This window comes from Miniopterus natalensis, chromosome 17, assembly GCF_054644295.1.
Source record: "Miniopterus natalensis isolate mMinNat1 chromosome 17, mMinNat1.hap1, whole genome shotgun sequence".
Lineage (NCBI taxonomy): Eukaryota > Metazoa > Chordata > Mammalia > Chiroptera > Miniopteridae > Miniopterus > Miniopterus natalensis.
In genome coordinates this window covers 1,210,455-1,222,770 of record NC_142097.1, presented here as the reverse complement: position 1 = coordinate 1,222,770, position 12,316 = coordinate 1,210,455, and positions in this window count along the sequence as shown.

Sequence of the window (12,316 nt, the reverse complement as noted above, 5' to 3'; positions counted from 1 at the left end):
TAGAAGAATGGTGGACTCCCCTCTCAAAGATCATCTCTTTTCCTGCTCAAGCCCACCCTTATAGAAATAGGGAGGGGAGGGCTTTTCCCCTATCCAATTACCTTACTAGCTTTTGGCACACTTGGTGTAAGAACCTCCCCCTGCGCCATCTTGGCGAATGGGGGAGACTCCTCAGCGTTCTGTTACCATCTACAGTAACAACTTACCCCTTCAAAACTCTGGACCCTTGTAATCTTAACAAGGGTAAATGGATGAAGACCTCACCTTCTGTAGTTTCCTTCTGTTGTCAGAGGGTGTAGTCTCACCTATCGCCAGGTCTAGGGATTACATTCTACTAAAAGAAGAGGGTTCAGGAGTGGAGGGAAGCCTTCATGAGAGGGAGAAGGATTGTTGCCTTCAGAAGGTGTCATACATGGTGTCTAGAGGATGGCACTGCTGAACAAGCGAAGCTGGTAGACTGCTTCATATTTCAAGAGACGGTGTTGCTGATGGGCTCCAAAGTGAGACCTATTGTGCAAGCAATCAAGTGCTGAGTGAGGAGTATGCCTAGTAGTGCAGGGGGTAATTGTAGTCAAATCAGAATCTGGAGAGACTAAAGAGTCCCCATATCTAATCCTGAGCAGGCTTTGGGTGGCACACCCAACAGTAGGATAAGTTTGCCAAGGAAGCCACTTTCTGGGAAGTGCAGACAAAGGCGTTATGAGTCTAAGCATGGGCATAAAGTATAGCAGTTGTCAAAAATTAATAATAAAATGAAAAGTAACATTGTCACTTAGCTTTGGGAGGCGCTGTCCCTTTCCGAAAGAGGAATTTTGAATCTTCAGGAGTGCAGGTCCAGCTTTCCCTCACAGTATCAGCAGCAGCAGTGAGACCCGAGTCCTCCTCAGGTGGAGCCCGCTTTATCCATGGGTGGTGGAGCCAAGACTTGATTCTCATGAGCTTAGGGAAGCGTGTGTTGTCAGCAGGACGTCATAGGGACTGGTCCATTGCCCAGCTAACTGCTGTTCAGGGCCTTGAGTCTTCCAGGTCTTTAGTAAGACCCGGTCTCCCGGTTGGAACGGGTGTGTAAGGGCTCATCACATGGGTAGAGAGACCTCCAACGAGCAGACTTGTGCACAATCTTTAGTGTTTGCCCTAAATGTGGTACATATGGTTTGGTGTTTGACTTTTGTTCTAAATCTAAAGCAGATGCTTCTAAAACAGAGACTTGGAAGGGTCTCCTGTAAACTGTTTCAAAAGGGCTTAATTTAAGCGCTCTTCAGAGTGCTACCCTAATCCAGTGCAAGGCAATAGGGAGTGCCTTGTCCGATTTCAAAGGCGTTCCTGGCATATTTTCACCAGGGTCTTCTTTATTGAGTGGTTCACTTTCGCAGTCTTCTTGGGGTCTCCAAGATGCATGAGTCTGTAGTGCCTGTCCTATCTTCTGGGAGCTTTCTGAAGAGAGTGATGGTCCATTGTCGCTTTGAATGCTATAATTCCAAACCTAGGGATTATATTTTTTGAGAAGAAGTTTAGCTACCTCAGTTGTCTTTTCAGTTCTAGTAGGGTATGCCTCTACCCATCCAGAAAGGGTGTCTACAAAAACTAATAATTTAAATTTTCCTATGGTTTTAGGCATCTGTGTAAAGTCAACTTGCCAGTCCTCAATCTGACAGATCCCTTTATATTGTACTCCCTTTCCTGTTGGGGCACGTGCTGTCTGAGGATTCTTTTCAGCACATATCTGACAGGCTTGGGTAATCTTCTGAAAGGTCCTTTGTAAATGAGGGTCCTTCAAATGTGGTCTAATGAGGTCCATTCAAGCATCACTTTCATAATGGGCCCCTTCATGTAGAAATCACACATTGCTTCTCCGCTCACTCAATGTAGTAAGAGCACTGAAATAGGAAAGATCTGGTGGAGGATGCCTTGCCAAGACAGTAATCAAAAGCAGTCTTGCATCCCAGGAGGAATTTCTGAGATTAGTACAACTATCAAAGATGCAGGTGTGGTAATCTCCATCCAACTCACCTGTCCACTCCTGGAAAACCAGATGGATCACGGGATCATGGTGGATGATGGTGGACATCAATAAAATTAACCAAGCAGTAAGTAAATCAATTTCAACTACCACACCAGAGGTGGTATCTTGCAATAGATGAACATAACCTCTAGCACTTGGTGTACAACAATGTGGTAAATGCATTCTTCTTGATCCCCATTGGTATAGAGTTAGCAGCAGTTCATGTTCACTCACTACCTTGCCTGTATTAATCCTCTCTGTTGTATTACAGTCTCCAGGGATGTTGATCACATTGAAATTCCACTGATCATCATGTTGATCCACATACTGATGACTTCATGTTACTTGAGCCTGGAAAGATGGCAGGTGTCCTGGATTCCCCAGTAAGATGTATGCATGCCAGAGGTGGGGATACACTGTGTGAAGAATCAGGGTCCTGCCACGTTGATGAAGTTTTGAGAGGCCCAGTGGGCTGGGGCATTCAGGACATTCTAAAGTAAGAGCTAAATGTTGTTGCACCTTTTCCCCCAACCACTAAGAAAGAGGGTTGGTGGGACTCTAGCTTTTGGAGGCAAGACATACCGAAAGGGAATACTGCTGCAAGCTATTTTGGGGGTTATTGGAAAATTACTTGTTTTAAGTAGAGCCCAGAGTTAAAACAGGCTCTGTAGAAGACCTAGGCTCTGGGGGAAGCTACTCTCACCTGGATCCAATAGTTCTAAATTCAGCCTGGTGGATAGGATGCCGTGAGGGGTCTCTGGAAAGCGCAGATAGGAGAGTTGCAACAGAGTTCTAAGAAACAAGGACATGCATTCTCTAGCAGGTGATTGCTCCTGGTGTTTTTCTGGGCCCTGGTAGAGATTAAGCATCTGACCCAGGGACATTAAGTGACTCTTTGGCCAGATGACCTTCATGAGCTGGGTATTAATCTCAGGTGGGTGCAGAACAGTCAATCGAATATTTTAAAAATGGCACATTCAGGTTTAGGACAGAGCAGGTGTAGGGGCTCCAGTAAATTACATGAACAGTTGACCCAGACTCCTATGTCACCCATCTGTTGCACCAACACCTCTCCCTCAACACAGACCTATGGCCTAATGGTGTGGGAGAAGGGAGTTCTTTATGACCAACTGACAGAAGAAAAAAACCCAGGCCTAGTTTGCAGGTTGGTCTGTGTGCTGTTTTGGTGCTGATTGAAAATGGGCTGTTGCTCAGTAGAGCCCCATTCAGCAGTGACAGTGCAGGACAGTGGGAAAGGGAGGTCCTTCTAGAGGGTGGAGTTTTGAGCATAAGCCTGGTTATCATTTTAATGTGCAGGAAGTATTCTGAGATATGGTTATACACAGATTTCTGAGCAGTGGCAAATGGGGCCTTGTGGGTAGGGTTGCCAGATGTAACAAATAAGATTATAGGATACCCAGTTAAAATGTTCAGATAAACAAACATAATTTTTCAGTACAGTATGTTTCAAATATTGCATGGAACACACAATATAAAATGATTTGTTCATCTGAAATTCAAATTTTGAGATTATCTGGGAAATCTACTTAAGGGAGTAACATTGGAAGATGAGAGACAAGGAAATCTGGGAAAGAGGCATGGAGCTAGATCTAGGAGAGTGGGCACCAATTGTGTGGATCTTTGTGTCTCACGTAATGCCCAGCAGAGAGCATCTCCTGAAGAGGAGACAGTGAACAAGCAGATGGGTAGGATGACTTGATCTGGGAGTGTCAGCCAGATCTCACCTCCACCACCCCAGGGTGACATTGTTGGTCCATGAATGGAAAGACTGTGGTGCTGGTATGGATACTATGCATGGTCCCAGCAGCATAGGCTCCCTCTCACTAAAACTGATTCAGCTACAGCCACTGATGAAAGCCCAGCCTGCCAGCAGCAGGGACCAACAATGAGCATGTGATGCACCACCGCTCTTTGACAAGACCTCCCCTAACCACCGTGTCTGAGACCAGATCTTTCCCATCTGGAGGGAGAGGTAATTCTCTGGATATATGTTTCCCTTCTCTGACCACAGTGCTTTTTTAAAAAAATTCTTTTAAAAACAATTTTTTAAAATTAGAGTTTACATTCAATATTATTTTGTATTAGTTTCGGGTGTACAGCACAGTGTTTTGACAACCATATACTTTACAAAGTGTTCCCCCCAGTATTTCCAGTACCTGATTGGCACCATACAGAGTTATTACAATATTATTGCCTATGTTTTCTATGCTGTACTTTACAAGACCACAGTGCTTTTTCCAGCACTCTTTTCTTTTCTCCTTTTTTTTTAATGCCCTTAACCAGGAATCGAACCCATGACCCTCCGGTCCACAGGCCGACACTCTAACCACTGCACCAAACTGGTTAGGGCTTTAGTGGATTCTTTAGAATTTTCTAGATAAGCGACCTCAGTGCCAACAGTTGATGATGATTTTGTGTCTTGCTTTCTGATCTTTATAATGCTTCCTTTTCTTGTTCTGTTTGCTTGGCTGAGATCCCCGAATAATGATGGGTAGTAGCTTTAGTAGCGGCTGCCTTGTTCTTGACTCAGTAGGAATATGGTGTTTCACTGGTAATTGTGATTTTGCTGTAGGTTTTGGTAAACACTGTAAGTTAAGGAAATTTTCATCTATTTTTAGTGATTAACGTGTTTGTGATTTTCCTGATGAACTTCATTCATTGGTAAGTATAACTTTCGTTCAGAAGACAGTCTTAAAGCCTGGACATGACCAAAGTTCTATCAGTTGGTGACTAGATGAAGAAAGATTTGCCTATGTAAACAAGTCTCCCTGAGGCTAAGTGTCTATTAAACTTGAGGAGCTGCTAGAAGGCAGGGAACCCTTGCTGAGGGCATCACCTCTACTCTCTCTATGGAAAATCCTATCCCACAACTCTTTGAACATTGGTCTCTTCACTAGTAAAATGAAGGAGCAAGACTAGATTTCTGGCCACAAGATCCTATGGGTATGAGGGACAGTGAACTGGAAGGTAATAAATATTCAAACCCTAAATAGTTATTTGGTGGTGGTATATGGGTACTCTTTATTTTTAAGAAGTTCTTTAGTGTTGCTTTATGGCCTTTTTCATAAAGAAAGGGGTGGTCGGGGGGAGAGCTATGTTTTAACTGCAAATGGTGCACTGTGGCATTCAGTGTTCCAACTGGAGGAAAAGCACTGGGAACCCTGGATTTAAAGGTCTGAGTCTGGAGGATTACTGAGGGGTGACTTTTCATATCTGACTTTGTGGCCAGCTGTGGGTTCTGTTTTTCCTTCCTGTGTCTGGCTGTTAAGCAAGCTGTTCTTTCACGGGACAACTGAAGCCCTGTGCTTTGGGTGCCACAGAACTGGACAGAAAAATCCACTCCTGTCTGACTTACCCAAGTCTTTCACCCTGGTCAGTCAGCAACAAGCAGCTGGCAAATGGCAGCCTTCCTCCCTCTCTGCCCAGACTTCTTATGAGCCATGTTACACAAGACCGAGCGTAGGGCATTAGGAAGTCATTCTGAAAACTGGATCAAAAATATTTGCTCCAGTCCTTCAGTTGCCTCTCATTGTGAGTGTTACAGGATAGTGAGAAGCTAGGAAAATTCCAGGGCAAGAGGAACAGGGAAACTGAAACAACAAAATTAAACAAGTGCAGCTTGCAGCTAGCTTATAAATAACAAGCCCTTATCTTCCTCAAGCAAGGACACTTGAGAGCAAATGACTAAATATCCCTTTTCACTAACTAAAAGAATGCAGGAAAGGAGGGGAAGGGAAAGGGGAGAGAAGGGGAGTTTTAATGCCTCTTCTCCCCAGCCAGAGTCTGCATAGCATAAATCACCCTGGAACTGCCAAGGCAGGAGAGGAGAGGAAAGAAAGGGGCGTGCTAAAAGCCTGCCTCACTAAACAAAGAAGTCAGCATTTTGGGAAAGTAGAAAAAAGGGGGCAGTTTTATTTCATTAAGCAGAGAAGCCAGCAGTCTTGGGGCTTGTCAAGATAAAATTGCCGGGTGCTTCTCATAAATTCTGAGAAGGCCAACAAGTAAAAGGGAGAGAACGCAGAGCTAACCTAACCTGTATCAGGACATCTAGCAGAGGCATTTAAAATGTAGACAGGAGAGTATAAAACCCCTTGAATCCCCACTAGTGGGGAAAGTCCATCGAGCCCAGCTCAGATGTAGCTTAGTAGATTTGTTTACCTTGCTTCTTTAATAAATCTGCTTGCTTTAATTTTTTAATAGATTGGCTTTATCACAGTACAATCATCTGCAGTCACTAATTTGAATTCATTCATATGAGAAAACAAGAACCAAGGAGGGGACAGCCCTCTCCCTCCGGCTCAAGGGGCTGTCTGATAACACCTCTGGTGTCTGGGAGAGGTGCCTGTAACATGAAGTCTTGGCCAAATGTTCACAGATCCTTAAGCCAGACAGACAGGGTTCAGATCCCAGCTATACCACTTACGTCACCTGGGTACGTAGGTAGCATCCATCTTCTCATGAGTAAACTCGGGACAATAATAACATATTTACGTCAGAGGGCTTGTGAAGATTAGCTCAGTGAGTGTTACCAGTGACGAAGAGGAGGGTGGCAGCGACGAGGGTGAGGGGTGATGGTGTCGGTGGTGGTGATGGTGACTGGTCGTGATGATGGTTTTGTGTTGCTCAGCCTATTGATAGTGATACTAAACAGAACCCTGGGGCACCGACCTGAGCCCATACTACTGTGGCAGCCCCCACAGACGTTTCCTCTTGCAGAGCCCATGTTGTGGCTGGACCCGCCCTTGTGGTTCCTATGACGGCTTGTACACCTCAGCAACAACCGTCAGGGAACTGAAAAAACAAGGTTTATTACTCACAGGTTCTGGAGAATACATGGCATGCCAGGGCCACACAGCGAGTTCACAGGGGGAGAGGGAGGGAGGGAGGGAGAGAGAGAACCTGGAGTTCTGCCTTTATTGGGGTTAAGGGTGGGGAGCTTAGGGTTTTATAGGTTCACTCTTTATTGATCAATATAACACATAAGAGTGAGAATTAGGGTACTGGAAGGGAAAGGCGGGTGACTCAAGTGGTCAGTCATCTAGGTCACCCAGAGCTTCCTTAAAGGGGAACTTCGTGATGGGAGGCCTGGCTCGATATCTGGTTGCACAGTAGCACCAGAGCCCCACAGCGCACAGTGGACGCCAGGCAACCGAAGCGCCTTGTCAGGCACTTACATGGCAGTGATTAGCACCCTTAGGCCTATTTCTACACAGGACAAGGAGGGGTTGACTAACCAGTTGCTAAGGCCTGCTTCAGGAAGGTTTCTGCGTAACCTTTCACTATCCGTAGAGTCAACTCAAAGATGTTAGCAGCGGGGCCGCATGTCAGCAGGGCACTGAGGGCCCCTCCCAGCCCGTGCTCAGCTTTCACAGCTCGCTCAGGCCACCGAGCGGGCCTGGCTGCCGCACCAGTGTCTACGCAGCTCTAGAGCGGTGTTGCTGGGCCTCCGTCTGGCCATCATCTGAACTTCTGGGCTCCGAGGTTTACAGAATCGTGGCCCACAAACGCGTCCATCTCTCCAGAGAGACTGGATGTTCTCTGAACATTCGTGAGTGAAATCCCTCTTCCTGTGCACCTGGTGAATCAGCAGGTTGACTCCCAGAGTCCTGTCTGTTTTAGAGTCCATCAGATTTACAAGTTTGCAATCACACAGCAGACCCGTCTCCTAGAACTGCCTGGATAGCACCCTCCCCACTGGCCTGACTTTATCCCCAGGACCCTCACAGTGACTAGCAGAGCTGGGAGTGGTTTAGCACCTCCGTCCTGTGGCTGGAGGCCGTGGCTGCGGGGAGGGGACTGAGCGGCAGCGGCCCACGGCAGCCCCAGGATAGCCTGCTCCTGAGTACCGCCCTCCTGAGGGCCGTTCTGGGAGTGGGGTGTGAATTCTGTGTTCGGGCCTCAATGATGACTCCGAATTTCACTGAGGAGGGAAGAAAGACAGAGGCCACTGAGACACACTAGTGGCCCATAAATGGCTGTTTCTGGGCGACAAGGCCACAGGGATCCCAGTCGTCTGGGTCCTGCTGCCCCACCTCCGCTGCTCCCAAGAGAAGGCCTTGTGGGAGGGGGACAGTTCGATGGAGCAGCTGAGGATGCAGGATGGAGATCACGCCTGGGCAGAGTCCCGGAGCCTCCGGTTCTCAGGAGCAGCCTTCCTGACACCTGACACCCTCCTCCATGAGAGGCAGCTGCCCTTTAAAAAGCCCTTTTCTACTCTTGTCTGCCCCTCCCACCTTAGCCCCAGGGATGGTTGTGCTGATGGGATTAATCCAAAGGTACAAGATTATATGAGAGAGAGGATATATTCTGCTTTAGGAGGGAGTTTTAAAAAACAAGCATCCCAGTTCCCGTTGGGACCCTCAGCAGACCGAGTGTGGTCTGCCCTGCGGGAGCCTGTCCTGACCAAAGGGTTGGAAAACTCAGCAGTTGACACCCCTCCCTGTGCAAGAAATCTTCCTCATTTTTAAAATTGGAAATTTTTTTCTAATAAAGGAGTTTTGGGAAAACAATAGGCTTCAACGTAAATACATTTTAATCAACTTTGGACAGGGCCTGGCAGGTGTTTCCATGTGCTGTTCAAAGCTTCCCTTGAACACACCAGTCAGGGCAGCCCTTGAAGACGAACTGCTCAAGGTTTTGTTAGCCAGACTGACGTCCCTGGAACCTGTTTCCTGGGGGGCTATAAGGAGGATTAGATAGGTGAGAATAAGACAGAGAAAACCCAAAGGAAAAATTTTAAGAGCTTTTTAAACTCATAAAATGAAGGCACAGTGCAAGTCCTAGCTCCCCTCGGGAGGAGCTGATCCTAGCAGAGCACGTTTTTTGTGCTGCATCCAGCATGGGCCCTGGCCAGCTGCACTGCACAGAGTGGGGCGAGGATGAGGGCGGGGCAGGTCCTCCACACGGCACAGAGCTCAAGGCTGGGCCCGGAGCAGAGGGCTGCGGGTGGAGCAGGCCAGCCGTGGGGAGAGGCCCAGGAGTGGGCTTGGAGTTAGAAACAGATCTGTGCCCACCCACAGGTGACAAAGGAGGCTGCTGAGCAGGGGCAGCCCACCGGTGTCCCACTCCTAAGGGGAGGCTGGAGAGCTCTGTCTCCACCATCCTATGTCCCTCTTAGGGCCTTCACTGTATTTTAAACTCCAGCCGCTGCTCTTTGACGCCTTACACACTAATGGCAATCACTTGACTATGCGAATTAGTTTTTCCTCCTCCCAACCTGTAAGGTTCCTGGGCATCAGAGACTCACAGTTTCTGATTGTGGTACTTAAGGACCCCAGGTAACCCAGGGACTGCTCCACAGCACCTGCTCCAGGTACTTAGAAGATGCCAAGCCCGTTCATCAATGTGCTGTCCAAAAGTTCTTCCTTGCGCCCCAGGATGCTTCCCCAGCGATCACTCAGCTTCTGTTTATGTCTCCTGAGTGCCGCGGCTGCTCTGGACGCAGGGATGCCGCTGTGAGCAAGGCTGAGGAGGCCCTGTGCTCCTGCTGCTGGTGCTCCTTGTGGGGGAGAACTAACCAGCCACCAAACCACAAGACAGCTTGAGAGGTTTGAGAGCCGAGGAGCGTGGGCAGGGCTCTGTGCGGAGGACAGAGAGACCCTCTTCCCCAGGACGGTGACGGCTGATTCCCACCCACACGTCAGGAGACCAGTCAGGCCTGGGGGGCAGTGTGCTGCTCCCAGGTGAGAGGCCCAGGTGAGGTCGTGTGGAAGAGGCACCGCTGCCAGGTGCAGAGGGTGGCACGCACAGGAATGCTGTAGGATGTCGGGCTGCTTTGCTGTTCACGGGGACTTCCACAGGTACCTCGTCTTCATTTGCTCCTCGCAGTAGAACTGGGAGGGAGTGAGGTCGGACTGAGGTTCAGGAATTGCAAGGTCCACATTACCAATCAATAAATGGGGGAGTATGAACCATGCTCAACACACAGTGTAGACAGACCCCACTACCACAGCCTGAGCCTGGCTCTGTTCTCAAGGCCTAGTTTCAGGTTTCAACAGGAAATGTCTTGACTTTTCTCTACAGGTCCAATGGCTCACCTGGGCTGTGGCTGAGTGTTCTCCAGACCCCATCAAGCAGTGCCAGTGACCTCAAAAGCCCAAGGATGGGTCCAGGTCAGGAGCTGGGGCTTGCTGCAGGCGCCTGCATGCAAGCGGAGTTGGCAGCAAGGGTTAGGGTCTAAGAGAGAAACCTGGGGGTGGCGGGCGGGGGCGATGCAGCTGGGCTTGACTGGGAAGCAGTGTTAAATAAATGGCAGCAACCACATTCTGAGTATCTACTGTGTGCCAAATCTCGAATGAGTTTCTTATACATATATTAAGTACTGTAATCTTTTAAAAGTTTACATTCAGTGACAAGTTCCATCTCTAACTACATGCTCTAAGTGTCAGGGATACAGCAGGGAGCAAGATGACTGGTCTGTGGGGGACTTCTAAAAGGGGACGGGAAAACATGTAAACAAATCGTGACTTCAGGTGGTGAAGTTGCCAGCCCCAGGCTTGATCCCCAGCTCCTCTGCTGGTGCAGACCCGGCCTAGTTGCTTCCTGGTGTCTGTGCTCTTCTGTGGGGGTGAAGCCCGAGCTTTGCCTGTGTGGCAAAGAGCAGAGATGTCCCTTTCCCAGAATCGGTGCCCAGTGAAGCAATTGACCAAGCTGTGGCCAATGGGATGTAAGCTGAAGTCACATATAAAACTTAGGAAGTGTCCTGAAAGGGACAGGACATGACCTTCTTCCCTTGTCTTTTTTTTTGCGGCCTGGAATGTAGACACAGTGGCTGAAACCCTAGCAGCAATCTGGGAGCACAAAGGAAATATAAACTATCTTGTTTAGTCTCTGCTTCTTCTGCAATTTTATTTATTATTCACAGCGGGCCCTAATCTTACCTAGTATAGTCCCTCTCACTAACTGTGTAACTTTGAGCCACTGGCTCAAATCTTCCGAGTCTCCTTTTCAACTCAGCTATAGGTTGGGACTCACTATAATTTCTGCTTCACATGGCTGCACGATGCCAGCAGCTTGCAAACATGAGTGAGCGTCGGCACCACCTGGAGGCTACAGACCAGGGTGCTGAGTCCCACCTGCAGAGCTCCTGGCTCGTTCGGAGCTTGAAGATGGTGCAGTTCTGGCCAGTTCTCAGGTGCTGCTGCTGCTAGTCTGAGACCATGTTTTCTGACTGCAGCCCCAGGGAGCAGCCTGCCCAGGGACAAGCACTGGCAGATCAGGGCGCACACCCCAGCGCAGCGCAGCTGGCTCAGCATCCGCACTGTCTGTGACCTCTCACATCTTGCCTGCTCTTGGGCCTTCTGGACCCGAGTTCTGGAGGTGGGAGCCTGATTCCTGCTGTGTGCAGAGGGCTCCAGTGTGGGGCCTGTGGCCCGTCCCTGGAGGCCCTCTGTGCTCAAGCCTGGCCTCTGCCCACTCACCCCCTGCAAAGAAGCGGCCCTAGCTCTGACTAGGTGCGGGCGCCCATCGTTTGACCCCTTCTGTAGAAGCACTACCTTCCAGGCCCTTCCTCCTGCGACCATATGCTGTCCTGCTACCTGTGGTGGCGAGTGGTGGGGATAGCTCCCTGGCCCGGGGCTGCCAGATGGTGAGTGGGACTGGGATGCACTCCAGACATGCACACCTGCCACAGGAAATGCCGCTCCCATCCATACTCAGGACTCTGGAGAGGGAGAGGGTGAGTCTCAAGGCTGGGCTGTCCTTTTCCACTGGCCACATCGGCACTGCCCGGCTCTTGCCTGAGGGGAGACACGCTTGCTCTCCCAGCTGCTTTCCAGGAGAAGCCGGTGCTCTCCTCCTCCTAGGGAAGCCTGGCACCAGCCACACCCAGAACCCAGCGTGGGACAGCTCGAACTTGCTCCAGGCCTGCCAACTCGGTGGGCGAACGGGAGAGGGGCTGAGATTACAGTGCTGCACAGCATGCGCAGAGCCAGGAGGGGCGGTCCTGAGGACAGGCTCTGTCCAAATACTCCGCTGTGTGACCTTGGAAGAGACCCAACCTCTCTGAGTGTCTGTTTCCTCCTCAGGCCACTTGGCTGTAAGCAGCCTGCACCAGCTCTGCTAATTTAAGCAGAAAACGCGTTTCCTCAGAAGATGTTGATGCACCTTGGGTTACAAAGACAGGCACAGGAATATTCCCAGAAGCACCTTCGTCTGACAGAGCTCAAACTGCAAAAACCAAACGCTGTGTACAACAGAGCAGGTGACTGGTCGTGGCAGAGCCTCACCACACAGCCAGGAAAATGAAGACCCTCAACTGTGGCCAACAGCATGGGCGCCTCTCCCGGATGTGAC